Below are 5,936 nucleotides of genomic sequence, written 5' to 3'. Positions count from 1 at the left end.
TTGTGAAAATGTTTCTTGTTTTATTTCAAATATTCATGCCAGCAAGTCTTTTGGATAGCAAATCAGCTTGTGTATTCTAGACTTCTTTTTTCAATTACATTATAATATATCTAAAATATTTCTTAATTAATTAATTGCTTAGATAATTATCAGCACCATAGTATAAACTCTTTTATCATTTAACAGCCAGTTGCCTACACAAAAGCGATTACTCTCATATGGATACTGTTGTAACAGCCATCATATCTGCCCTAAAACATTTTCATTTCTGTCATTGTGTTGCATAAAAATGTGACAACCTACTCATTTAATGCTAACTTACATTTTGAATGCATTTCAAGCATTTTTGCATAAATGGGAATCAGCCTTGCACTCCTCTGCATAGTCACAATACATACAAAACCACTTGCTTTCAATCTGGCTGTAGTTTAGAGTCATCTGGGGAGTTTCAAAAATAGTATAGATGCCCAGATTCTACCTAGACGTTTTTATTTGATTGATGTGGTAAGTTTGAAAGATCAGTAATACATTAATCTTCAGTTGATTCTAATGTGCAATTTAGGCTGTGAACTACAGTCTATATGCTTAACAGTTGAAAAATTCATAGCTACTATCTTCACGTTAAGGCAAGAGATAATTGAATATATACTATGAAATCACACTACATGAACAGTACTTTACATTTTTGCTTTTATTTTCCTAATAGTCCATTTTACTAGTAGATTTCTTTTAGAGTTTAATAAGTTCTTCACTATTCACTGAAAAAATAGTTTTATTTTTATACTCATGACAGATTAAATTTCACTGTACCAGATTTGTTAGGCTTGACACATTTACAAATCAAGAAACACATTGAACTATTAGGAAGGTTTAAATACCTCTAAAATTAAATCAAGATGCAAATAACTATCATCGCTTATCACGCTCCCTTGTTACATCAAAACAGACTGCACACTCTTGGAAATGGTTTGAATTTCACACAGTTGCTGTCAGTATGAGCAAAAGTAGACTCAAATTGTTAATTTTTCTAGTTATCTTTCCTTCCATCTCTTTCCTTAATGAGACTTCTCTTTGCCCTTCTCACCCAGTTTTCCTATTCTCATCCCCCATCACCATTATACCCATAGAATCTATTCTATTTTCCTATTCCAGGGAGATCCATGTGTTCCCTAGTCCTTCCCTCTACACACTGTTGGCATACAAAGGAGTTTTAAAATAGCCCATAATACAGAATAACAAAGATTTATTTATTAGGGAATAACCTCAGAAATAGCTAACCATAGTCCTCTGCATGCGCTGGGAACTGGAACTGAATACAACAGCCAAGAAGCTTGTGCATGTTTTTCATCTGCATTTATAGTACATGAGACTACTCCCAAGTTGGACTATTAAAGGCTATTAGCTGAAGGAGTTCCCACAGCACCTCCCTCTTTTTGTCTAAATAATAGAGTTTTAAGTCTAATACAAAACTGTATACAATAAGAACAAATATCAGTATTGTCCAGGGAAAAGAAGAGGAAAAAACATACATAAAAATTATAATTACAACCAGCATGAACAACATCAAATAAGAGACATAAGCTAAATGTTTCAAAAATTATCCTATCCCAAAGAATCTAAGACTTATATTAAAAATGTCTTGACTAAGTCATGAGAGGAAAGTAACTATGACTATCTAGTCTTTGATCCCTTCAAAGACCTGTGAAGGGAAATAATGATACTTGAGTAATCAGGAAGTGCCATCATGCAATTTCCAAAAGGTTTAAGAAATGATAAAGACAACTGGCTTCTTAGGCAATCACCCAAAATCTCATCTGCAAAATTGGGGTAACCAACTTTGGCTAAGGCTTAAAGTATCTGACAGACTATTTTCAGAGGTAGGAAAATCTGAAAAAATCATCATTCCCTGGGTTGGCAAGGTTTGGCAATTTTTTTCTTTTATCCTGCTTGTCCAGTTTATATACTGTGCATTTTGTCAGTGGTCAAGGCAGAGGCAGTTTATTACCCACAGGCCAATTTTGTCAAGAAGAAAACAAGCTCCAGGTAGAGTGTCTTTGGTGCCCAACATTCTCTTGGGAATAGATTGATGCTTCCAGAAGCAATCGGTTCTCAGTTCTAAATGATTCTAAGTTATTAAATGCCATATATATTCAAGAGTTCTTTGAAGTGTTTGAAGATCAACTCTCTTTGCATAATACAATTTCTATGCATCTTAAAAACTTGATTAGTCTAACCATAAATATGACAAACATGAATGACTGCTGACCTGTAATTCTTAGTACCTTATAGTTTAAAGATTAAGGCTTCTTATTAAAAAATTAAACAGTCTTTAAATAAATGTGCAGCAAATGAGGACAATGACCTCAAAATGTTAAAAATATTTAAATATCTTCATCAGATGTAGAAATGTTTCATAAAATATGAAATATATTCTAAAATTACATTAATATGCAAAATATCTTAATCAGAAGTAGAAACATGCATGCATACAATATGACAAAATAACTTTCATAGGTGCATAAATATTGTAAACAGAAATTAGAGCATATTTGATATTCTCACTATTAGTATTATTATTAGTGTCAGTAAGCTCAAACTAATCTACCTGTTATCCCATTTCATAAGTTCTTTTTTTTTTCCAAAAGAGATCCTTGAGCATATTTAATTTCCACCCCCAACCCTATACCAGTTTTAACCAAACCCAAATAATGTACCTAGCCCTGAGGACAATCTTTGTTGGGAGAGGGGACTTTTTTTTTTATGGAATTACTCCCAGTTGTCTTGGGAACAATGTTATTTTCTATGGGATCCTGTAGAAACTAAAATGATGGTTAAGTTTCAAGATTCCTATCTGGTATAACTGCAGACAGTCTCTGAGTAGTCGTTAGAGTTTTTCTGAAGTTTTTATTTGAAGTTGGGGCCAGAACATTGTAAGAAGGTCACCATCTCAGCTATCCAAGTTGAAATCATATTGAGCAGTTTGTAAACTAAAACTGATCTTAAATCAGTGGTGTTGTCAGCATATTGACTTTATATCTACCAGGTGGAGTCATTGATGTGAGTATTCATCTCTCTCTGGAAGCTTCACGGATTACTGAAAAAATGTATTGTTCATTGAGCAAAAATTAAACATTATTTATATAGACATATATTCAACAAAAGGTACCATAGAGACAAAAATAAGTATGGGGAGAAGTATTTTTTTTTTGCAGGGTGAGGTTGAATGTTTATTCAGGGGGTTGTGGAGGAGNGGGGGGAGGAGGGGGGAGAGAGAGAGAGAGAGAGAGAGAGAGAGAGAGAGAGAGAGAGAGAGAGAGAGAGAGAGAGACAGAGAGAGAGAAGAGGGGGAAGCAGAGAAGTGGGGAGAGAGGCAGAAGCAAAGCTGCGTCTCCGAGAGGAAGATGGAAAAGAGACAAGAAGTAAATTTTTGAGAAAGCAGAGTTTCGATAATAGTAGTCCTAGATATTTTCTTCCAACTGTCCCATACCAGTTAGCTCCTGATATGAGACAGAAACTCTAAATTTTTCTTTTAAAAATATGTTTGGATTTAAAGAGAATATCAACTGTCCAACCCCAAAGCCAGGTGTGACTTTTAAGTGAGTTGTGACTATCATTATACTGAGACATAGGGAGATATGTATGCTTAGGTAGTGAATTTTTATCCTGCAAAGGGTATTGGTACCATAAATCAGATTTCTCTTTGCTTGATGATTCTTTCTGGATAGCTATCTTTTCTTCTTTAGGCATCTAGACGTCCAAGGTTTCTCATCTTCTAGAAAATGGGTATTTTCCTGCAATGACAAGAACAGAACCCTACCTCAACACTTACAAGGTTTCCTTATTCCTTAGGATCGTCACCTCTGTGGATGAGCTGTCTTTTCTTTTTATCAAGAGGTTTCTGCTTTTCAAACCATATCTTAATTAATTTTGATGGTATCTATAGTGTTTCCTGTCTTGTAGAAGACAAACGCAAAACCCCTTACCCAATGTAGCACATCTCCTGGTTTCCATTCTGAGGAGAACACAACTTTGGAATATACCAGCTGATATAATTCAGAAGTTTTTTCTTCTATCCAATGTCTCTCTGCTCCTGTTGTTCCTTTCTCATTAGCCTTAAGAAAATTCAAGATTAATAAAGAATTTTGCAATCTATTTCTTGAGTATCTTTCATTTCTTTCTGTTTGTTAACATTTTTTTTTTTTTGAGATAGGGTTTCTCCATAGCTCTTTGTTCCTGTCCTGGAACTAGCTCTTCTATACCAGGCTGGCCTCAAACTCATAGAGATCTGCCTGCCTCTGCTTCCCGAGTGCTGGGATTAAAGGCATGCACCACCACTGCCTGGCTGTTTGTTAACATTTTTTATAGTTCAATTTGATCTTTCTATAACTTTCTATAGCTGCCTGTCCTGTAGGATTGTGAGCTATACCTGTAATACTAAGCATATTAAGCTAAAACTGTTTCATTTTCTTAGAGACAAATGCTGAACCATTGACAGTCTTTATTTATGCAGGTATACCCCTGATGACCATAACTTCTAGTAAATGTGTGGTTACCAAATCAGCTGTTTCTGTACTCAAAGCAGTTGCCCATTGAAAACCTGAAGAGATGTCAATGGTGTGGTGTACATATTTTAATTTTCTAAATTCCACAAAGTAGAACACATCCATCTATAAGATTTCATTCCTTTTAATACCCTTTGGGTTACTTCTTACAGGAAGTGGTCAAATGTCCACCTTTTCTGCATCTCCTATATAACCTAGAAGATTAAGACTTTCTGTACTATTATATTGTATAGCTTTGTAATAGAAATTGAGGTCAGGAATGTTGAGACCTGTATTTTTTAGTTATTCATCATTGTTTTAGTTATCCATTGTTTCTTTTTCTGTTTCCATAAGAAGTTGAAAGTTTTTCTTTTATGCTCTGTGAAGAATTGTGTTGAAATTTTGATGGGGATTGTGTTGAATCTGTAGATTAGTTTTGGTAGATATTTTTACTATGTTCATTCCCCTGATCCATGATCATATATGATCTTTTCATCTTCTGATATCTTCTTCAAAGACAATATTTTTGATCATTCAAGTCTTTCATTTTCTTGGTTAGAGTCCCCCCAAGATAATATATATTAATCGAGGCTATTGTGAAAGGTATCATTTTCTTTCTTAGTTCATTTGTCATTTCTATAAGGGCTACTGTTTTTTTTTTTTGTGAGCTAATTTTGTACCCTGCTATTTTGCTGCAAGGTTTTATCTTCTATAGGTTCACCAGTACAGTTTTAGGCTCACTTGTGAATACCATTATATCATCTGAAAAACAAGGATACTTTCACTTCTTCCTTTCTAGCTCGTATCCTCTTGATCTCTTTCAGTTGTCTTACTGTTCTAGTTAAGACTTCACATTATGTTGAAAAAGTGTGGAAAGAATGGATAACCTTGTCTTGTTTATTATCTTAGTGGAATTTCTTTGAGTTTCTCTCAATTTAATTTATGTTCTTAAAATATATGTATCAAACACAAGGGCACCCACATTTGTTTTTTAAAAAAATATCATGTATTGACCCTCACACATTGATAGTAGAAGACTTCAGTACCTTACTTTCACCAACAGATAGGTCATCTAGACAAAAACAAAACAAAGAAATTCAAGCCAAGTAGGCATTATAACCCATATGGACCTAACAGATATCTATAAAACATTTTAACCACACACAAAGCAATATACCTTTTCCCCTGAACCTCATGGAACTCTTTCCAAAACTGACCACATACTTGAACAAAGAGCAAGTCTTAACAGATAAGAAAATTGAAGCAACTCTATGCATCCTATCAGCCCACCATGGATTAAAGCTGATTATCAATAAAAACAGAAAAAAAGCAGAACGCTTACAAATTCACGAAACCAAACAAATGCCTACAGAAAAAAAAAAAAAAAAAAAAAAA

This window comes from Alexandromys fortis, unplaced genomic scaffold, assembly GCF_014885135.2.
Source record: "Alexandromys fortis isolate MF-2015 unplaced genomic scaffold, M_Fortis_MF-2015_v1.1 scaffold_4, whole genome shotgun sequence".
Classification (NCBI taxonomy): Eukaryota; Metazoa; Chordata; class Mammalia; order Rodentia; family Cricetidae; genus Alexandromys; species Alexandromys fortis.
The sequence above is the reverse complement of the archived record's forward strand: the minus strand, read 5'-3'. Positions refer to the sequence as shown.